The 24661-nt window shown below is 35.8% G+C and overlaps 1 non-coding gene across 1 annotated transcript; it reads right to left on the bottom strand.

Moving 5' to 3' along the window:
* Positions 1-1706: 1706 nt before the first annotated feature.
* On the bottom strand, positions 1707-1836 carry LOC129519001 (U6atac minor spliceosomal RNA). Its single transcript, XR_008666320.1, has one exon. It is a non-coding gene; the product is annotated as a U6atac minor spliceosomal RNA (small nuclear RNA).
* Positions 1837-24661: the final 22825 nt, after the last annotated feature.

Genomic DNA, 24661 nt, shown 5'->3' with positions numbered 1-24661 from the left:
GTTTCTAAGTGTTTATATTACATAAGTATCACATACATCTATATTCTGTTTAATCACCTTACTTCACTGACTGAAATAATTTATGACTCCTTAAATTTCCATTTTTAGCAAGTCATACAAATAGAATTTTTTAAAAGATTTTATTTATTCATGACAGACAGAAAGAGAGAGATGCAGAGACACAGGCAGAGGGAGAAACAGGCTCCATGCAGGGAGCCCGACGTGGGACTCGATCCCGCGTCTCCAGGATCACACCCCAGGCCAAAGGTGGTGCTAAACCGCTGAGCCACCAGGGCTGCCCCCAAATAGAATTTGAACATGAGATTAAAACATTTGAAAACCGCCTCATTGTATTTTATTTAATTTTATTTTTCAGGGAATGGGATAGATTTATTTTATTCATTTTTAATCATTTTTACAAATTTCTTTTTTCTTCAAGCATAAACAGTGTTATATTTGTTTCAGGTGTACAATATAGTGATTCAACAATTCAAAACATTTTTCAGTGTTCAAGATAAGTGTACTCTTAAATCCTTTTATCTATTTCACCATTCCCCGCCCCCCCTGCCCCCACCACCTCTACTCTGGTTACCATCAGTTCCTTTTCTTTATTAAGAGTCTGTTTTTTTTGTTAGTTTTTTTTCTTCATTTATTTGTTTCTTCATTTATTTGTTCTTCATTTGTTTCTTCAATTTCATGTGTGAGTGAAATCATATGGTATTTGTCTTTCTCTGTCTTTTTTTTTTTTTGTTAGCATTATACCCTCCAGGTCCATCCCTGTTGTTACACATGGCAATATATATATGTATATATACATATATATTTATATATATTTTCCTATGGATAGACACTTGGATTACTTCTATATCTTGGCTTTTGTAAATAATGCTGCCGTAAACATAGGGGTCCATATATCTTTTTGAATTAGTGTTTTTGTTTTCTTTGGGTAAATACCCAGTGGTGAAATTACTGTATCATACGGTAATTCAATTATTAATTTTTTGAGGAACCTTACTGTTTTCCACAGTGGCTATATCAATTGATCCTCTAATATTATTGTATTACTAACAATTTCCTCCTTTATGTTCTTTGTGTCCTCCTTTATAGTTGCTTTCTGTCTTTAGGTGCTCCCATGTTGGGTGCATAAATATTTATTATTGTTATATCCTCTTTTTGAATTGTTCCCTTCATAATTATGTAGTATCCTTCTTTGTCTCTTGTTACAGTCTTTGTTTTAAGGTCTATTTTGTCCAGTATAAGTATTGCTATACCCCAACTTTTTTTTTCACTTCCATTTGCATGGTAAATGTTTTTTCATCCCTTTCACTTTCAATCCGCATGTGTCTTTTGAAGTGAGTCTTTCGTAGGCAGCATATAGACAGATCTTATTTTTTTATCCATTTAATCACCTTATGTCTTTTGATTGGTGCATTTATTCCACTTACATTCAAAATAGTTATTGATATATACATATTTATTGCCATTTTGTTACTTGTTTTACAGTTGTTTTTGTAGTTCTTTGTTCCTTTCTTCTCTTGCTTTCTTCCCTTGTGGTTTGACGATATGCTTGGATCACATTCTCTTTATTTTTTGTGTATCTATTACAGGTTTTTGATTTGTGGTTACCATTAGGCTCATATATAACATCTTATGCATATAGCAGTCTATATTAGATTGATGGTCACATAAGTTTAAACTCATTCAAAAAAAAACGATGGTTAGATGCCATGAAGTAGATGGCAATGCCTTAACCATATGCATGGTGTCAGTCCTGAGGTGTGAGTCCTCTTTCACTCTTGTCAGGGGGAATGCTAACCTTCTCTCTGTTCATAACACTGAAACCAGATTTTTGACATAGGATTGTTTATTTGGAATCTGACCTCATTTCAGTACCTCACACTAATACTCAGTTACATTGCATGAAGGATATAATAGGAAATAAGGTCAAAAATATAGCAAGCACTTGTGAAAAGACTTAATTTATAAATAATGGTTATAATAATATCGATAATAATAATACCAATCACATTTTAAGAGAAATTGGACATTATCCCTCTTCTAATGATGGAAAACTCTTAAAAAAGATGACATTGAGATTTTTACTTGTAGCCAGGCAACAAAATGTCCCCTAGTGATCTCTGCCTCTTGGTATCCAAACCCTTGTGTATTTCCCAGGATTGGCATGTGTGTCCAATAAAATGTGGCAGAAGTAGAGAAGTAGTGGCATGTCACTTCTGAGATTATGTTATAAAAGACACTATAACTTTGTCTCTCTCTCTCATTACTCACTCTGGGGGAAGTCTTATATCATATAGTAAAAAACTATATGATAATGTCTGTCTCTTGAGGAACCAAAGAATCTTGGCAATATCCATGTCTGTAGGTTTAGCAGTGAATTCTTCAAGCTCAATCAAGTTTTCAGATGACTGTAGCCCTGGTGGGCTTCTGGACTGCCACCTCATGAGAGACCTGAGTCAGAACCTCCCAGCTAAGCTTCTCCCAGATTATTGACATTCAGAAACTGTATGACATGATCAGGTGCTACTTTTGGGGTAATTTGTTATACAGCAATAGATAACTAATACAGATTTGGTGACTGGAAGCAAGGTAATGCTGTAAAATACACCTAAAATATATGGTCGGCTTTGGAAAAATATTAGTGTTTTCCAAGGTTCTGATTTTAGGTCAAATGTTCTTACTCTAGACACTCTTCTCTGCATGATATCATCTACTCTTCTGGATTTAGCTCTAATCTGGGTATGAATGACTCCAAAACCTGTATTTCCAGTGTAGGTATTTCTTCTGAGCTCCATGCTCATATTGCCAACTTCCTACTTAACATTTCTTTTTTTAAAAAATTAAATTAAATTTTTAAATTTTATTTCCTACCTAACATGTCTACCCACATTTCCAATAAGCACCTATAGCTTAACATGGCATTTATTGAATTTATCATTTCTGCTTCCCAAATCAGCTCCTTTTCTTATACACTTTGTTTCAGATGGGGACACCCCATTCTCCTCAGTCACCCATTCTAGAAACCTAGTTATTTTTTCCATTTTCCACACTTAAATTCTTTTCCTGCTGATTTAAACTCTTAATTATTTCCTGGATTTGCACCACTTCTGTATCCTTTCTAAGTAACTCTTCTCTATTTGCTTCTTTCATCTGAATTGTTACAACTGTCACCTAACTAGACTCACTAGCTCCAAGCTTGCCCCTATAAAATCCATTTTCCACACAGTAGCCATTATTATGTTTCTAAATTGCATATATGATCTCTTTATCCTGTATTTAAAATCTTTCAGTGGATATTTATGTACCTCTGGATAAAGTCCAAATTCCTCACTATATTTAAAACAGTTCCTGTGCTCTTGCCCTTAACTATATTCCCAGATTAATTTATTGCTTACCTATCTCTCAGTACACACTTGAATAAAAGTGGTTGTTATATTTCTTCAAGCACAAGATTTTTTTTCCCGTTATGCTCTTGTATATATTTCCTCTGCTTAAAATGCCATTGGCTTACATTTTAGTCTAGTTTACTCCTCTTCTTTTAGCCATAATGTATAATAACCTCCTCTGGGTAACCACTATACATTTCTTTTCCAGGATGGCTTAGGTAGCCCTTCTTGACCCTCCCATAATCTCTGGAGCTATCATGATAACATTTTTATTTTATTAAAATTGTCTGTTTTCATAAATAGCTCCATAACAAGGCTGTACTCCTTAAGGATAGGGCTTATGTCTTAATTATCTTTTATTCCAAATGTGTAATACTGTGACTGGCTCAATATGATTTTATTTCTTGAATACCATCAGGAGTTGACAACTGATTAGAGGTTATAAGCTGAGGGAAATGCTAGGCAAGGGTAAAAGATGATTCAAGAAGAAATGAGAGCCAGTGATTCTTAAACTCTACTGTTGATAAGAATCAACTGGTAAACTTGTTAAAATGCAGATTCCCTAACCTCACCCCTACATATTTCTAATTCCTTAAATCTAAGCTAGGTCTCAGGAATCTGCATTTTTTAAGATTTTATTTATTTATTCATGAGAGACATAGAGAGAGAGAGAGAGAGAGGCAGAGACACAGGCAGAGGGAGAGCAGGCCCCATGCAGGGAGCCCGACGTGGGACTTGATCCCGGGTCTACAGGATCACGCCCTGGGCTGAAGGCAGGCGCTAAACCGCTGAGCCACCCGGGGATCCCAGGAATCTGCATTTTTAGCAAACACCCAAGTCCCTCTGCTGCTGAGGTTTTCTGCCCAATAGTTTAGGAAACATTGGCTTAGAAAATTAAGTTATAAAGTAATTTAATGTTTTCGTAGTTTATCATATATGTCCATTTTTCTTATCTTTTGTTTCAGGTTTTATGGTATATAAATAAACTTTGTTGCATTTAAACACCATTTTATCATTTTAAATATAAAACTAAACCCCACCCTCCACTAAGATTTTCAAAAGCAAGTAAGTTTCAACTCTTCTGTATGTAATATGGGTCTGCAGTTCACAAATAAGTCGTAAAGAAAGGGCTGTCATAAACATTCATGTTTGAATATTAGTCTCTTTGTTGTGCTACCAGCATTAGTTAAAATAGTGAAACTAAATTCCCTTCAAAGAAGGTCAAAACATGCATGGATTTTTTTCAAGCTTAAGTAATCTGTTTCTTGCTGAGATTTTAGGAAATTTAAAAATCATAAAGTACACAGAGACAAGGTCTGCAACAACAACTATTTTAGAGTAATAATTTAGTTGAGAATAAACTAAATTAGTGAGTACTCAAGTGCCTATGTAGTCAAACTAATGTCAATTTTATTTGTATATGGGTAAAGTTAATTTCAAAGATGTGCACGTGTGGATTTTATTACTTCTGTACCTTTTGAAAATAACATGGCCTTAATGTTATTGGATGGAAATGGAATAAAATATGTATTCCAAATTATGCTCAATAAATATTTAGAAGAAATCCTGTCTGCTGAGAAGGAGCAATAATATCCACAAGCAAGGAAATTAATACGTTGCATACTTGCAGTCAAAATGCTTTTAAAATCTTTTTAAAACAGTAACACTAAGGAAAACAGCTAGCTATTTTCAACATTGGCAAGCATGTTGATAGCAACTTTTATTTTAATCCCCAGAATTGGACATTGAACAAACAAAATTGTGGTTATATGCTTTTGGATACTTGGTCTGAAATTAGGATACATTGCTATCACACACTTGTGATTTAGTTATGACTTCAAGTATTGAAAAATCAGGTTTCTTTTTTAACTGATCTTATTAACAACAAAAAATGGATTAGAATATTATTCCACGAAAAATTCAGAATCTTAAATATAATCAAAATTTCTCTTATTGCAAAGGTAAAAACTGTGATACATAGACTAATGGACTGATGACCATAAAAATAAAGGTAAATTAATGTATCATAAATAAATCCAATAACCAAATGCAAAAAGAAAAAGAAAAAAACTAGATGTCTCAAAAAAAACTGAGAAATAAAAATTGTAGGTGAATGAAAAGCTTAGAAAGTATCCACGAAACTGATGTTTTCCAAGGAAAATATGTTACCAAATTGACGTAAAGATAGAAAATCTGAAAAGACCAAAAACATAAAAGAAATTTTTTAAGTGTAAAAATTCCTAAAAGACTCTGGGCTAAGAAAGATTTAACTATGAGTCATTTCATTTCTTCAGAGAATGCTTTCTTATGTTGTTAATGTGTTTCAGAGCATAAAGAAAGGAAATTAACCCAATAAATCCTATGGAGCTAGTATAACACTGAAAAAGATTTTAAGAAAAATATAGTTTAAATTATAGCTGGATCTTATTTATGGTCATGCAAAATAGAGATGCATGAATGAAATATCAATTCTGGCAAGTGGATTTAGCAATATACTGAAATCATGTATTGACCTTGGGAGTATTTATTCAGATTGTAGGAATTGTTCAGTATTTGGAAAATCATCAGTAACACGTGAAAAATAACATCAATATAATTAATACTGAAAAGATATCAAGTTGAAGAAATCTTCTAGTTTGTTGAGTATTTTTATCATGAATCCCAGAGCTAACATCAAACTTAATGGTCAAAGACTAAAAGTTTTCCCTCTAAGTTCAGGAATAAGACAGGGATATCAATTATTCCTCAACCCTACATTGTACTGGAAGTTTCTCCAGGGAAATTTGGCCGTAAAATGAAAGAAAAGTTATCTTATTTGCAAAGGAAGACATGAAACTATCTCTGTTTGAAGATAAGATGACCTGATACTTAAAAAACACTATGTAACACACACACACACACACAGTCTTAGAGTTAATAAGCAAGTTCAACAAAGTTGCAGGGTATAACATCAAAATACAAAACTCAGTGTTATTTCTACACACATTCCTAGAAGAAGAATTGCTAATGTAAATATTATACACATTTTTGCCTTCGGTAGATACTGACAAATCACTTTCCATAGTGGTTATCTCACTTTTCATGGCCATGCATGTTATGTGAAAATGCTGAATTCCATGCACCATACCCAGTGGTGAGGATTTTGTTCTATTACTATTTTAAACTTCCCTCTTCTGACAAGTACCCACCATTTGCTTCGAGGTGGATGGAACTGGAGGGTATTATGCTGAGTGAAATAAGTCAATCGGAGAAGGACAAACATTATATGGTCTCATTCATCTGGGGAATATAAAAAATAGTGAAAGGGAATAAAGGTGAAAGGAGAAAAAATGAGTGGAAAATATCAGAAAGGGAGACAGAACATGAGAGACTCCTAACTCTGGGAAACGAACTTGGGGTGGGGGCCGGTGACTGGGGGACAGACGGGCACTGAGGTGGGCACTTGACGGGATGAGCACTGGGTGCTATTCTATATGTTGGCAAATTGAACACCAATAAAAATAAATTTATAAAAAAAAAGAAATTGCTACAGCCAATGTCAAAGAGGTTCCTGCCCATGTTCTCTAGGATTTTAATGATTTCATGTCTACATTTAGGTTTTGAATTTATTTTTGTGTATGGTGTAAGAAAGTGGTCCAGTTTCATTCCTTTGCATGTAGCTGTCTAATTTTCCCATCATCATTTATTGAAGAGACTGTCTTTTCCCCCTTGTATATTCTTTCCTGCTTTGTTGAAGATTAATTGACCATAGAGTTGTGGGTTCATTTCTGGGTTTCCTATTCTGTTCCATCGAACTATGTGTCCATTTTTGTGCCAGTACCATACTGTTTTGATCACTAAAGCTTTGTAATATAACTTGAAGTCCAGACTTGTGATGCCTCCAGCTTTATTTTTCCTTTTCAAGGTTGTTTTGGCAATTCAGGGTCTTTTGTGGTTCTATACAAATTTTAGGATTGTTTGTTCTAGCTCTCTGAGAAATGCTGTTGGCGTTTTGATAGGGATTGTGTTAAATGTGTAGATTGTTCTGGGTGGTATAGACACTTTAACAATATTTGTTCATCTGATCCATGAGCATGGGATGTCTTTCCATTTCTTTGTGTCATCTTAATTTCCTTCATCAGTATTTTATAATTTTCAGAGTACAGTTCTTTCACCTCTTTGATTAGATTTATTCCTAGGTATCTTGTTGGTTTTGGTACAATTGTAATTGGGTTTGATTCTTTAAAGTTCTCTTTCTGCTGCTTCATTATTGGTTTATAGAATTGCAACAGATTTGTGTACATTGATTTTGTATCCTGCAAACTTTACTGAACTTGTGTATCAGTTCTAGCTGTTTTGGGGTGGTCTTTCATGTTTTCTGTATAAAAGCATCATGTCGTCTGCAAATGGTGAAAGTTTTACTTCTTCCTTGCCAATTGGATGCCTTCTATTTCTTTGTGTTCTCTGATTCCTGAGGCCAGGATTTCCAATACTGTGTCAAATAACAATGGTAAGAGTGGACATCCCTGTCTTGTTCCTGACCATAGATGAGAAATGTTCAGTTTTGCCCCATTGAAGATATTAGCTGTGGGTTTTTCATAGATGGGCCTTTATTATATTGAGGTATGTTCCCTCTAAACCTACTCTGTGGAAGGTTTTTATCATGAATGGATGTTGTACTTTGTCACATGCTTTTTCTGCATCAATTGAAATGATCATATGATTCTTATCCTTTCTTTAATTAATGTGATGTATCACTTTGATTGATTTGATAATATTGAACCACCTTGCAATCCAGGAATAAATCCCATTTGATCACGGTGAATGGTTCTATTAATGTATTGGTGGATTCAGTTTTCTAGTATTTTTTGAGACTTTTTGCATCCATGTCCATCAGGGATATTGGCCTATAGTTCTATGTTTTAGTGGAGTTTTTATAGAGTGACAGACCTTTAATTGGTAGAACGAGGGTCCAAACTCAGGTATATTTAGTTCCAAAGCATGTACATTTTTTAGTATAGTACATTTGGTTTTCAGCTCAAAAATCATTTATTGACAACCTCCTACGCATGAGGTATGCTAGTGATAACACATATAGTGATGTATAAATGATATGGTCACTACTCCAGGGGAAGATACAGTCTTACGGGAATGCAGTTAGTCAACAAGAAAAATGCATGATAAATTTAGATAGTGATATGAAGAAAACAGGACAAGTTAATAATAGAGAGTAACTGGAGAAGAACATTAGATAAAGTGTCCCAATGTACCTCTTTGAGGAGAGTTGAGCTGACACTTGAATAATGAGAACAAGTTAACTATCTGAAGAACATGAGGAGGGATGTTCCGGGAAGAGGAAATAATTGCAAGTACAAAGGCCTTGACACAGAAACAAACAGCATAATCTAGAAAGAGAACTAAGGGGATTTAGACATTTGCAATCTATTTTGGTGACACGGTATTTTGAACACCCCTTTTTTAAAATAAGTCTTTTCTTTATGAGTTTTAGTGGAACACAAAATGTGCCTCTTTCTTCAAGAGATTAACTACTAAGGATTTGCCTTTCTGGCCTTTCTTGCTAAGTAGTCTCCATCAATCAGACACAATTGTTTGAATTTTTTAAAAAGATTTATTCATTTATTTTAGAAAGAGAGAGAGCATTAGAGGGGAGTGGCAGAGGGAGATAGAGAGAGAGAATCTCGAGCCATCTCCCCACTGAGTGTGAAGCCTGGCATAAGGCTCAATCCCAAGGCCCTGAGATCATAATCTGAGCTGAAATCAAGAGTCGGATGCTCAACCTACTGAGCCACCCAGACACCCCCAATTGTTTGACACTTTGACTCAGGAGGTAGTGTCACAAGAGGGAAAGGAAGGAGATCTTTTTTCCTTGGGAGTCATAATGGTATTGAAAAGTTGTGTTCCTGGTCCAGACATAATGGAAATTTCTTCATGAGATCATTTCTGAAGATGATTTTGTTTTGAAGATGTTATTTATTTATTTGTTTGTTTAGAGTAAGTGGGGGAGGAGCATGGGAGAGAACAAATCCCAAGCAGACTTGTGCTGGAGCACAGAGCCTAATGTGGGGCTTGATCTCATGATCCTGAGATCATGACCTATGCCAAAACCAAGAGTCAGACGCTCAACTGCTCAACCAACAGAGCCACCCAGGCATCCCTGAAGATGATTTTGATTGTTGTTTCTGGAAGCATAGCCTGGAGCCTGGTTCTCTATCCCCCACACACTAGTATTTTAAAAATTCATTTTAGTAAGCTTCTTTTCTCATTAATTATTCAGCATAAGTCTCTGTTGCTTCTAATTTAGAGCCCCAAATTATATAGCTAGTATGACTAAACCATAATGGAATGGGGATTAGTTTCAGGAGATTGTGGTTGGCAAAATAATGGTTTCAGAAAGATGTACACATCCTAATCCTCGGAACCTGCAAATATGTTACCTTACCTGGCAAAAGGGACTTTGTGGATATGATTAAATTAAGAATCTTGAGATAAGAAGATTATCATGGATTATCCAGCTGGTGCAAAGAAATCACACTTGTCCTTATAAGACGGAAGTAAGAGGGTCAGTGTAGGAAGAAGGAGATGTGATGATAGAAAGAGAGGTCAGAGTGACATGGGGCCATGAGCCAAGGAGTGCAGATGGACTTGAGGAATTAGAAAAAGGCAAGGAACAGATTCTCTCCTCAAGTGACCGGAGGAAATGCAGGCTGATAACCTATTTTATGCTTCTGACATCCAGAATTGCAGGAAAATAAATGTGTATTATTTTAAGTCATCCAAATTTGTGGTAATTTGTTGCAGCGGCTACAGGAAACTAATGCAAAAAAGAGAGGAAAGCAAAAGCTGTATCAAGTATGGTCTTGTAGGTCACAATCAAGAGTTTAGATTTTAAGTGTGATTATAAAACAATTGGAGAATTTTCAGCACAAAAGTCACATTATTGGGTATATTAGTTAAAAACATAACTTTTGCTGTATGGAGAAATTTACTCTAATGGAGCAAGATCAAAGTGGGTGAGGATGTACTAGTTAGGAGGCGGCTATAGTCTGAGTTAGAGATGGTGGTAAGCTTGGACTTGTACATTGGTGACAGAGATGGAAATACGGAGTTGAGAGAAAAAGATAAATATGTAAAATGTAAAAAGGAAATTGATGCAAAGCTCTCAGGAAAGACAGATTGCATCCAAGTACTGGCAGAGAGATTAGCTTTAGTTGAGAGAAACAGCTACATTATTTTAACAGTAAGAGAGAAGTAAGAGAGGATGTGTGTGCATATGTATACTTGATATTGAGAATATCCCATCTGATGGTATTTTAGTTTCTGAATATGAGGATGCCATCTTCTCAAAGTGAATACAATTAGCATAAAATATTTTCTTCTCGCTATAGACAAAGATATAAAATATTATACTTAGATTAAGTAATATCCATCTTGGGTTTAATCTGTCATTAAATGTTAAAAGTTGACTGTATAGTTGAAATCCTGGGCTGAGATTATAGAAACCAATTAGATCTGGGACAGGATGAATGATTAAGTCCTGATTTTCAACACAAAGAGACAAATAAAAAAGTCATTTGTGCTTAGTGTGGACCACTAGGAATATAATATACGAACTGAAAATAAGTCTAATCCTATTGAACTATGTGCTGTTCCAACTATTTAGACTACTAAGGTTATTTCTAAGAACTACAACATTAGAAGTATCAACAAACTAGTATATGTAGAGGGTCCCCTGGCTGGCTCAGCTGGTAGAGCATGTAACTCGGAAATTTGAGCCCTATATTGGGCATGTCTCCACTTAAAATAAATGGGACAATCAAGTTGATGAAGTACCTGGAAACTATTTCATGAGATACAGTTGGAGGAAGTGGGGCTGATTAGCTAATACTAATTTTCATATATTTAAAAGGCTGTTATGTGGAAGAGTTAAAAATCACAGTCATTGTTTAAATGGGAATGATAACAACATTGCCTAATAACAAAGAATTCCTTTGATAATTGAATGTATACATTGGGGCAGCCCGGGTGGCTCACCAGTTTAGTGCCGCCTTCGACCCAGAGCATGATCCTGGAGACCCAGGATCGAGTCCCACTTTGGGCTCCCTGTATAGAGCCTGATTCCCTCTCTCTCTCTCTCTCTCTCTCTCTGTGTGTGTGTGTGTGTGTGTGTCTCATGAATAAATAAATAAAATCTTTTTTAAAAATAAATTCATACATTTATATATGCATATTATTATTTCTACTATTATTAATATATTCTTATTTTTCTAGAGGGTAGAACCTGGACCAATAATGTCAGAACAAATCAAATTTCATCCAAATATGAGTATGAACATTCTTCAGTATCAATGATAGGTGTGTAAATATTGGCTATCCTGCTAGTTTAGGTAGTGAGATCACTGCCATTGAAAGAGACCAGTCAGAGGGCCGACTTACTACCAGGATAATTCAGGGGCTATTACCATTTTCAGTGGGCAAGTTAGGTGAAGATGATAGTCAGCATTACATGTGTAGCTCGAAAAATCTAAGATGGTCATGCTTTAATATTTTCCTGAGTTATTAGATACAGAACAAAAGAAACCTTTTTTTGCCATTGAGATGGCCATTAATTCTGTTTGCCAAATACATCGGGTTTTTCTAACAAGCACATAGCAGAATTGTGGTCGGGTGGGCTGTGGGACTAGTTCCTTCCGATGAATATGAACACAGGTGACTATGCCACTTCTCTTTCCTCTGGCACAGTGACAAGCAATGTTACAAGATGATGGCTACTCTTGACAACTTGGGAGACAGAGTAACTGGAATAACAGCGCCCCCCTGTGGAACAGTGATGGATACATCATCTGAGTATAAAAGAAACTTGTTTTAAGTCCCTGGATTTTGAGGGTTTTTGTTCATGCAGCATAACCTACTCTACCTTGATGGACATAGCCATATTAGATTCCAACTATTTTTAGTGACTTGCCTAAGCTCTGGTCTAACAGATGAGTTAGCAGACTAAGAGGAATTGAAATAATTAGAATTTTTAACACATCTGGCACAAATCACATTTCACTCTCATTTTCCCATCTCTGTAGTTCCCCATCCCCTGCTATCCCCCGCTTAAGCCCCAGATGAAAGATGGAAGTACAAGAATTGGTATAGCACTGGACACCTGGGTGACCAGTTGGTTAAGCATCTGCCTTTGGCTCAGGTCATGATCCCAGGGTTCTGGAATAGAGTCCCCGCATTGGGCTCGCTGCCCTGAGGGGAGCCTGCTTCTCCATCTCCCTTTTCCTGCCACTCCCCCTGCTTATTCTCTCTCTCTCTCTCTCTCTCTGTCAAATAAATAAGTAAAATCTTAAAAAAGATACCAGTACAGATTATTTAAAGAAAAAGAACTGGTACAGCACTGTAGAAAACAGTATGAAAGCTCCTAAAAAAAATAAAGCTAGCATATGCTCCAGCAATCCCACTTCTGGGTACATACCCAAAGGAATTAAAATCAGGATCTCATAGAGATATCTTCATTCCCCAAGAAAAGATTAGTAAGGATGTTTTTACTGGTTTTACAAATGTCCATCATCATCTATTACTGCCCTCCTGTCTCTTTTAGCTCTCACCTTGCCAGTTAACTCTTATTTTGTGTTCAAAATTGTGTTTCTCTTGTCTACCTGGGGAGCTCTAAGAGGGTAAACCTGTCTACTACCTATCTGCCATTAAATAGCTTTATTACCTTGAGAATCTCATATTTTTCTTGCTTGGTCTGGATTTCCTAATCTGTGAAAAAAGGGGGTGGTGGTAGAGGGAGTAGATTAGGTGATATTCTCAACCTCTTCTTAAACATTGATTCAATTACAATTTTCCCCAGGAGTTAGGTTGGTGATGTTATTTTTGAGGAACAAATTTTAAAGGATGCAATTATTATTTTGTAAAATAAATGTACTGAAAAGAAAACCAAAGGAAGTAGTTAAGAGCTAAGTGTCCCTGAGGATCTGGAGGTGAGGCCTCATGATAGACTTGGAAGAAAATTAGGTGCTATAGGTTTATATTTACTTCTCAGGAAACAGCAGGAACCATTAAGCATATACCAAATGCCAGCTAACAACTGTTATAAATAAGGCTCTAGTTGTAAGTTCATATTTCTTTATAAAGGAAAGGTTAAGGCTTAATAAGATATTATGCCTATGGAATTATCTGCTAGAAGATACCAGCTCTAATACTCTCAAAGTATATAGAAATGCTTTGCTATATTATGATATCAGAAGAGCAAGAGCTACTTCCAGGGGTTTTAACTTTTCTTTTTTAGATTGTATTTATTTATTCATGAGAGACACATAGAGAGAGGCAGAGACATAGGCAGAGGGAGAAACAGGGTCCCTGCGGGGAGCCCAATGTGGGACTCGATCCCACAACCCCAGGATCACGACCTGAGCCAAAGGCAGATGCTCAACCACTGAGCCACCCAGGTGCCCCAGGTTTTAACTTTTTTATATCAATGCATCTTGCTTCTTCTATATTATTTCCATGGAGAGACCTTGCAGAGTGATATGTAGGGTAAACAACTATCAGGTTGCCCAGAGGTCTTCTTTTTCTAAAGTAATGTTGCTCAGGCATTGGGAAATTATAATTATTGGAAATTATACACCAATTACCATCTGTATAAACTTGAACAAGTAAATTTACCTCACTGAGTTTTAATAATATCCTTATTCATAAAATGAATGTAACATTAACCTACCATACTTGTGAGAATTATATATATATATAATTATAATCCACACACTCACTTCAGGTGAACAGAATTTAACATCCCAAAATATGTCTCTTTGGCCTAAGGATTATTTTATGCTGATTATTTTTAAGAAACAGCAGACACAGTAGAAACTCCGAAAACTGAATTGAAGTTACCCTTTTGTGAGAGAGATATTTCCACTTATACGGGAAATCTCTATTTGTAAAGGTGTCTCTCTTTCTATATCAGGAAGAGAAGGATGATTCTATCTCTAGAAACTCTTATCAGTGGAGGGGGCAAGGACCTAAATCTGCAACTTACCTGTGTTTACTGTGCTTTTCCTGACAGCCTCCTATAAGGGACTCCCCTCTACCCCTCAACATCTTCTTTTGTCTTTAATGAAAGATGGATTTAAGGTGGTGACTTGGGCCATTTCGGGGGTTGTGGATGGTACTCAATTTTCTTGGGTCTCTCTCATGTGTATATGAGGTATACATGTTATTAAACTTTTGTTTGATTTTCTCCTATGAATATGTCTTTCACAGGGGGTATCTTAGCCCAGAACCTTAGAAAGGTGGAAGGAAAATTATTTTTTGTCTCTCACAATAGACACACACACATGCACACACACACACACACACACACACACACACACATTGTACCTAACATGATGGATGTAGGAAATAAGCCTGTAGATTTTGGTGTCCTGTTGCATATTTTCATATTGCCTCACCTAGGAATTCTTTGCACCTACTGGCTCTCTTACTTTCATGCCACAATGATAGCTAATGATAAGGGGAATCTAGAATAAATAGTAGAGAAAGGAGAAGATGAATACCTATTGCAACCCCAAGATCAACTACAGTGATGGTAATTGTAGTTTGTTCACTAAACTCTCACTTCTCAGTTTCCCCAAAGTAAGACAGGACCATTAGAATCATGGGGAATGTTCCCAAAACATGCTTGGAGAAACTGATCTGTTTGATGCAAGAGGTGGACTGTGGGGGTTGGGGTCATGAAAATGACCTCAGATCTTATACCTTATAGAGCATGAGAGACTGATGGCTATAGCAATTGTCCTTCTGGATCAACCACTGCATGCCTACCAAGTTCTCACTGCTCATGGGCTTCACCCAGCCAATGATGGAGCATGTTGAAGTACTAAGGCAGGCCCATTGTGGAGGGACATGGCACTCCTACACTGGAAAACTTTGACTAGATATTTCTCCACTTACCTGACCAAATCACCCTTGGACTTGCTCTGTAATCCAAGCCTCTTCCTACCCTTTCTACCTTCTTTCAAGCTGCCTTCCCTCTCTCTCTCATTCCAGAGTTGTCAGACTTGACTCATAGTTTGAAGGCTCTCCTCACCTTCTGCTCCCTAGGTAAACCTTTTGTGTACCTAATCTTGCCTTGGGATTTGGTTCTCAGCACGCCCAAACTAATGCCACAGAGATGACTATAAATATAGGAACATGAACAACCTTAGGGACAACTTTTGAACAATGAGGGTAGAAGTAAGAGGACAAAGAGTATCTTCTCATATTTTAGAAGGACAATTTAGAAATATACAGCAGTGGTACAATTGTGTCCCACTGACCCTAGGGTTTCTCATGAAACTTTCAGGGGGTCTGTGAGGTTAAAACTATTTTTTTCACTGTGTTGCAATTTGTATTGTTGATATAAAATCAATGGTCGATAAACTGCTGGTGCCTTAGCACAAATCAAGGAAGAAATGGCATCAACTTATAGAAGTAGTTATTGTATATTTCCATCCATGCACTATCAGTTCTTTTAAAATCCAGTTTCATTTAAGAAAGTTCTTGATTGAACAGTAAAGCTTAATTTAATTAATTCTCTACCCTTGAGCACATGTGTTTTTATTTACCATGCTGTTTGACAAAATGAGAAGTATACATGAAGCATTTCTGAGAACATGTACTGAAGTCTGATTGTGATCTTGAGGAAAATCATTTGTGAAATATTTTGAGTTATGAACTGAACTATCTACTATGTTTCAAGGAACACCATTTTAGCCTGAAAGAATGAATGAGAGAAAAAAAGTGTGGTCATTCAGAGTTGGTTATTTTGCAGACATTTCCCCCAAGGTAAATATGAGCCTGCCACTTCAAGGAAAACAAATGACAGTAATTGCTGCCAATGATAATATTTGACAGTTCAAATCAGAATTAGACTTTTGGAAATTTTGTATCCACCACCAGGAGTTTCCTAGCTTCCCAGTACTTAAAGCCTTTTCTTAAAAAAAAAAAAAAAAAAGATTTATTTATTTGAGGGGAGGGGTGGGGGAAGGGTCAGAGGCAAAGACAGAGAGAATCTCTCCCAGATTCCACACTGAACATGCAGCTCAAAGCCTTTTCTGTTGAGATGGTGGTGATATTAATAATGTGGAGTAGTATTTTTCAAGTGGCCATGCAGACATTACAAAATCACACAAGTGAAAATCCATTCATTTGGATTCAGAATTAACTTTGCAATTATTTTTAAGAAATTCTTGCTGAGTTTTGTTGAAATATCAAATAATATTCGTATTTAGAAAGTCAATTAAGCCTACTCCCTTTTCTGACTAGGTATTTGTTTGAGGCTGAAATTTCTTCATATGATCCAACCAAAACAGTTTATCATTACAGATTAAATGCAAAAGCAGATATTAAAATCCTGCTATCTTCTATTATATTAGACATTAAAGAGTTTCGCAAAAAATGTAAAACAATGACACTTTTAGTGCTACAGTATATTTTATTTTGAAAAATATCTTTTTTTATCTTAAGTGCATAATTTACGTTAACATGAGTTTATTATTGTTGTATTTAAGTGAATTAATAGATAATTGCTTTATATTTTTTCCAGTTTAATTTCTAATATGGTAAATAGCAATTGATATAAACTCTTTACACAAAAACTCAGAGTCTTTAGGGTCTTTAATAATTATTAACAATGCAAATGAATCCTAAGGCCAAAACATTTAAAAATTGCAGATGCAGAATATTGCTTTAATCATTGCATAGTATTATAAAACATGTGGCTACTATTGTTACTTAACCATTGTTCTCATTTGTGCACGTTTAGGGTATTTCTCATCTTTTGCACAACTGTAAATATTGTTTTTGGTTCTACTAATATTTCCTGAGTAGATCATCCTCTGACATGACTTTGAACATTTTTGCCCCATCTAGGAAGGTCCCTTCTAAAACTTTTCCACTTGAAGCCCTACCTACCATACAAGACTCAATTCTAGTGCTACCTGGATAGAGATCTCTCTCTCTCTCTCTCTCTCTCTCTCTCTCTCTCTCTCACACACACACACACACACACACACACATCTTTTGAGGGCTCTCAATATTTTAAATGTATAGGGGTCCTAGAAGCTTATTATTTTGAGAACTCATAATGTACCTTTTAGTCTCTGGCTTTCTCTGTTTCATTGTTTCCACCCACTGCTACACTCCTGCTTCTTTGAACAACCTCTCAAATTCTTCTTATGCCTGCTATAGTAGAAACCCAGATTAGCCCTCTACCTGACCCCATAGTACATACTCACTAAATGATAAATTATTATCAGCATTGTTATTTCTTACTTTTAAAATCAAGGGTGTGTTAAAGTTATTTGTAATTGGTCTGCCATGTCATTACTAAGTCACCTAAATCAACGAGACTTAATTGCTAAAATGAGTCACTCTAAACTACTTGCGTGTTATAATATATGTGTTGTTAGTCTTGTATCCATCCTCCCCCTGCATTTCAGAAGGATTCTGACCTTTGACTAAAGAATAAGATTGACCATTACTACCTTATATCACTGCTTCTGGCACAGAGATCTTGTTGGACTGCTTGAGGCTAGAGGGTGGGACTCCCATGAGCGACAAGGATTCATTATGTAACTGGCTTTCTGTGTCTTTGTTCTTTAACTTAGATTTGACACAAACTGATCTAACTTGTTTTGTTTTAACATGGCAACCTCCTACTTTTAACAAATATGAGGTCAAGAAAGCATAGCCCTTACCTATGTCTAATTGTGGAAAACTAAGATATTTTCCAAAAGAATATAAGAATTGGTGACTAGCCAAATTGTCATAGGTTGGTAGGTAGCAGTGTATCTTTGAATCAAAAGATTCAATAGGTTAAAACGTGAACGTTAGTCTTCTTTTGATGGCTTAAACACAAAGCATCAGCCTTTATCTACAGAAGAAAATATAGGTAGTTGGTTGAAGACTACAGAGTAACACATCAGAATTTCTCATTTATTTTCAGTGATGAAGTAATATTAAGTCTGCAAAATATCTCTCTTCTTATTTTTAAAAAACAGATATATTGACATAATACTTCACATATGCAATTCACCCACTCAAAGTGGACAATTCAGTGGGTTTTGCTATATTACATTATTTGTTTTCCTTATTCATAGTAAAAAATATATAACATAAAATTTGACATTTTACCATTTTAAAGTATATAATTCAGTGGCAGTATTTGCATGTATATTGTGCAACTGTCTCTGTAGCTTTTATCCTTTTTTAAGTGCATTTTTTATTTTAAAAGTTTTTATTTTAAAACGTAGTAGAGATCTTTTACTTCTGCATTAATATTATCAGGCTGTATATAGTTAACTTTTTATTTAAAACTAAATTGGCTTCCATACAAACAAAATATTTTGAAAATATACTCTCAATAAATATTTCAAAATCTATCTTATAAAATTTAAAATAGCATCTTAAACAGCCTCAAATGATCAACCAAAGAATTCGAACCTGAAGTTCTTTTTTGCATGTTACCATTAACTGGCTGGACTTTTCTAGACAACACCTTAGCCTGTTCTATGTTCTAATTTCCTCCTCTAGAAAATGAGGAGACAAGATTAGATGGACCCTAAAATCTCTTTCAGCCCTTTCTTCTCTAAAACAACCACCTGAACAAACATCTATTACCTGAGAGACAGTGTGAGATACTAGGAATACAAAGAAACTTAAGATTCTTTCTGTTTTGAGAAGCAATTTAATTGGAAGGTTAATACAAATCAAATGCTAATATACAGAGCACAGAGTCCAAAGAAAAGTGAGGGGTGCTGACAGAGAGTGTTACAGAATTTCACATCAGGAGTGATTTCTGGGGTGAGGTTTTGAGGAAAGTCTAATTGACGGCTCATGTTAGGTCTTGAATATTTAAAATCTCTTTGTATATGAGAAGAATTGAAGAGACTTAGCAGTTTGTTGGAGCCAGTGATATTTGTAAGGGAACGGTTAGAGGTGGACTTAGAAGGGATCATAGCATGAGTGGTTCAGAAGGCCAAGTTCAGGAGTTTAGATTATATTCTTTGGGCAAAAAAAAAAATTAACAGGGAATTTAATACTAAGGGGAATAAACAATTATACTGATATTCGAATTGCTATGCAACAACGAACTTGGGAGGTGACATTTGAACTGGGATAAGAAAGAAGAATATAATTTGAAAGGGTGAAGAATGGTATTTCAACCAAAAGAAATGCTGTGTATAAAAGAATTAAATGCCAAAACTGCACTACATATTTGGGAAGTGGAGAGCAGTCCATTATAGCTGGATAAAGAAGAGCATCACACATTGTAGTGACAAAAAAAAAAAAGAAAAGATAGGTGGAGATTGATTTAGGAGAGCTCAAACCAGCATTGCAAGGGATTGAGATGTTATTTTGTGAGCAGAGGAAAGTTTCAAGATTCTTAAAGAAGAGAGCCAAGTGATCTGAACTGTCTTTTAGGAAACTCAAAGTCTGAACAACTCTAGCTACAATTTAAAGGATGGTTTGGAAGACAACAATAAGAAAAGTGAGAATTCTTTTGTAATTGCCCAAGTGAGAAATGCTGAGAGACTGGATAGAGAGAGTGGGATAGGAAAGGAGGAGTGGATAGCAAGGTAAAAACAACGTTGAAAGCCGCAAAATTTAGCAATGCAAAAGGAAAAGTTGATGCCAGGGGAAAACAACAATAGTAAAAATAATGAAACAACAGCACTCATGGTAATAGATACAAATTGCTGTGCAATACTGTGCACCAGAAACTGTGCTGGGAACTTCACGTATATTATTTCCCGTCATCTTTACCAATTAATCTCTGACATAGGTCATTCCCATGTTTACCGATGAGGAAATTGGGATTCAGAGAGATTAAAAAATGTGCTTATGGTCAGACAGCTAGTATAGAAAAACACCTCAAATATTATAGTATTTCTTGGTTATTCTTCAGCCTTAATTGCAAAGACTCAATAACCACCTCACATAGATTTAGGTGCTCTATCCCCTGTGAATTTTCCCCATGCATACACAAGTGTCATTGTTTCTTTGCCTGTCTACTCCCTAAACCTTTTAAGGAAAGGAATCATATCTTTTTAATTTTTTTATTTTTTTAAGATTTTATTTATTTATTCATGAGAGACAGAGAAAGAGAGGCAGAGACATAGGCAGAGGAAGAAGCAGGCTCCTTGCAGGGAGCCCGATGTGGGACTCGATCCTGGGAGTCCAGGGTCACGCCCTGAGCTGAAGGCAGACACTTAACCTCTGAGCCACCCAGGTGTTCCCATATCTTTTTTTTTTTAATTCCAGTGTAGTTCACATACAGTGTAGTATTAGTGACAGGCATAAGTATAGTGATTCAACACTTCCCATACATCACCTGGTACTCATCACAAGTGCCCTCCTTCAATCCCATCACACACACCCCAGACCTCCCCTCTGGTAACTATCAATGGGTTCTTTATAGCTAAGAGTCTGTTTCTTGGTTTATTTCTTTTTGTGTCTTTTTTTATTTGCTTGTTTTCTTTCTTAAATTCCACATACGAATGAAATCCTATGATATTGTCTTTCTCTCACTGACTTATTTAACTTAGCACCAAGTTCTCTAGATCCATGGTGTTGCAAATGGCAAGACTTCATTTATGGCTGAATAATATTTCATTGTGTATATATACCACCTCTCCTTTATCCACTTATCTATCCGTGGACACTTGGGCTGCTTCCCTACTTTGACTATTGTAAATAATGCTGCAATAAACATAGGGGTGCACGTATCCCTTTGAAGTAAGGTTTTTGTATTTTGGGGGTAAATACCCAGTAGTGAAAATGCTGGATCGTGTCTTTTTTATCTTATCCTCAACATAGAATGTGTTTTTCAGCCCATAGTGGACATTCACCAATAATTGTTTTTATTAAAAGATTTTATTTATTTATTTATTTATTTATTTATTTATTTATTTATTTACAAAATAGAGAAAGACAGAGTGTAAGCTGTGGGAGGAACAGAAGGAGAGAGACAAGCAGACTCCATGCTGAGCACAGAGCCCAATGCGGAGCTTGATCTCACAACCCTGAGATCATGACCTGAGCCAATACCAAGAGTTGGACGCTTCACCAAATGAGCCATCCAGGCACCCTTCAACAATAATTTTTAAAGTTATCTTTAACTTTTTACTGTGGCAAAATGCACATAACATAATATTTAACATTTTAACTATTTTAAATGTACCGTTCAGTAGTGTTAAATATATTCACATTATTGTGCGATGGATTTCCAAAACTCTTTTCGTCTTGCAAAAAACTGAAACTCTATACTCATTAAATGATGTCCCATTTGCTCTTCCCTCACCCCTTGACAACTACCACTCTATTTTGTGTCTCTATGAATTTGACCACTCTAGGTACCTTATATCAGTGGAATCATATGGTGTTTCTTTTTATGACTAGCTTATTTCACTTAGCATAAAGTCTTCAAGTTTCATCCATGTTATAACCTGTGTCAAGATTTCCTTCTTATTTTTGAAGAATATTTAACACTATATATACCGTCTTTACAAACTTTTAAGTGTACAACACAACATTGTTAACTTTAGGCATGATTTGTACAGTAGATTTCTAGAACTTACACATCTACATAACTGAAAATTAGTGGCAATACCCCATTTCCCCCCAACCCTTCCCCAGCACCTGACAACCACTATCCTATTTTCCGCTTTCTGAACTATTTTAGATACCTTCCTTTTAAAGGCTATATGATATCCCATTGTCCATGTATACCATATTTTATCTGTTTATCCATGGATAGAGACTTGGGTTGCTTCCATGCTTTAGCTATTGTGAATATAAAGCTGCTATGAACATGGGTGTACAAATATCTTTTTAAGACCCTGTTTTCGATTCTTTTGGAATTGCTGGATTATTTGGTAATTATATTTTCTGTTTTTTGAGGTACCACAAAACGTTGGTTTTCACAGAGGCTACACTATTTTACATCCCCACCAGAAGTGCACAAGAGTTCCCATTTCTCCACATCCTCACTAACACTAGCTCTTTTCTTCTTCTTCTTTCTCTTCTTCTTCGAGTAGCCATCCTAATGTTTGTGGGGTGAGCATTAATTTTTAAATGAATTAATGAATGCTTGAAAAACAAAATGAAATGCTAGCCTAGTTTATCCTATTTCCAATTTTAATTGAGCCCATTCTTTTCTGAATAACTATGGACTCTCTCTAGTAGCTCCATTATGTCTTTTGATCTATGCTTTGTTTAAGCTATATGAAAATACTGCTGAAACTTCCCACTTCAAAGTCCTTTTAGATTTCAGAATTATTCTTTTCTTCTCAGTAAGCATCCTACAAAAATTACATAGGATTATCTCACCAACCTTTTTCACAGTCAACCATGGCATAACCGGGTGGTATAGAAGTCTTAGATTGGCTCTGGACCTTGTTTTTCATGTGTTGGTGGTTCCACATCACTGGGCAATTAGATACTTAATGAAACCTGTGGATAAGATTCATTTTATGGCTTTGTTAAACCAGTCAGATTTTGTTTGTTGTGTCTGCATTATAAAATGTAGATGTAGAAAAACATTACCTGGCTATGTTTTCTTTAGAAGGAATGCAAATATTTCTTAAAATAAACCATATAACATGTAAAATTTGGAGATACGGATTTTAAATTTTGAACAGAAAAGTATCTATTAAGGTGCTGTGTGTATTGTTTGCTTTCCTAAAGAGCAATATAAGTAAAGATTTTAATCTAAAATGCATTTGCAAATGCAAACAAAAGAGCCTCCCATAAATACATGTTCTTTTAGTATTCTTATTTTGAGTTTTCTAGTACCAAAAAGAGAGTGCCCCAGCTGTTATACCTATATCCTTTTAGTTTTCCTGTTTAGAAGGACAGTTTTGACTTTACAGTGGAAAATTTTCTTTTTGTTTCCATTTCTGAAAAATAAATGTGTATCCCCCTCCCCCACCCTGCTGCCAAAGAGTGCACATGAGCACCTGGCTGGCTCTGTCAAGGGAGTGTGCAACTCTTAATCTTGGGGTCATAAGTTTGAGCCCCTCATTGGATGTAGAGATTACAAAAAAAAAACACTTTAAAACTAATGTATTTATAGGATCATGTGATAAAATACACGACATACTGGGCATAGTTTAACAAATACCTTGTACTTAAACATGTTCTAAACATTCAGAAAGAAATAACACTGGATTTGTGAAGCTAATAAAAAATGTAGGAGGATATTAGTTTTAAAACAGTTGAGGGACACCTGAGTGGCTCAGGGGGCTGAGCGTCTGTCTTTGGCTCAGGGCATGATCCCAGGATCCGGGATCAAGTCCCACATCGGGCTCCCTGCAAGGAGCCTGCTTCTCCCTCTGCCTATGTGTCTGCCTCTCTGTGTGTGTGTCTCTCATGAATAAATAAATAAATCTTAAAAAAAATAAAAATAAAACAGTTGAAAATTATGAATTATGTACTACTTTGGAGTAAATTATCTCAGAAGGCTTTAAAATACACAATATACCAATTAAATCTTAAGTTACTTTTTCCTTGGGGCTCTTTTTTAATTATTTAGATGCAAATCGGTACTACTTAAAATTGAGTTTTTGTTTTTCATTAAGTGACAAAGATCTTAAAAAGAAATCTTTTTTAGGAGGAAGGTGATTATTTCTCTTGGATAGATTATACAGACAGCTTTCCATCATGGCTATGTGTTTGCTTTTCTTAGCTTCAAAGCATGGGGTCAAATTCAGTTTAGTTTTGGTAATAGTCTCACAGGTTCAACTTGCTCAGTCTCCACTGAGTGCCTACTCTATGCAATACATGGGGCTAAGGTTAGAGGAACATAAAATTGAACAAATGAAACACTGTCCCTGCCCCCAAGGAGGCCACAGTCTAGTGCAGATAAAGCATTTCTATTTCAAAAACCTGTAACATAAAGTGGGAAATAAGTGCCATAAAAAGAACAGAAAATACAAGATTGTAAATAGACATGAACCGAATTGGTTTTTCACAACTAGTATGTTCTTTAGCCAACTGAGGGTCAGAGGTCTCTTTCCCTAGACCCTCATTACAGAGTGGTATGTTACTGCACCAGTAAAACTGAGGCTGCATTTTACCAAATATACATATTTTAGTAGACAGTTCCCCAGTCAACTTGTTCAGTAGGCTGGATGGAATCCCAATTATCTGTCTCTTTGGACAGTCACTCTAGAAGCATGTTATAAGAGAGGTTCATTCAAGCCAGATAGAGCAGTAAGTTT

This window comes from Nyctereutes procyonoides, unplaced genomic scaffold (assembly GCF_905146905.1).
Source record: "Nyctereutes procyonoides isolate TBG_1078 unplaced genomic scaffold, NYPRO_anot_genome, whole genome shotgun sequence".
Classification (NCBI taxonomy): Eukaryota; Metazoa; Chordata; class Mammalia; order Carnivora; family Canidae; genus Nyctereutes; species Nyctereutes procyonoides.
The sequence above is the reverse complement of the archived record's forward strand: the minus strand, read 5'-3'. Positions and strand labels throughout refer to the sequence as shown.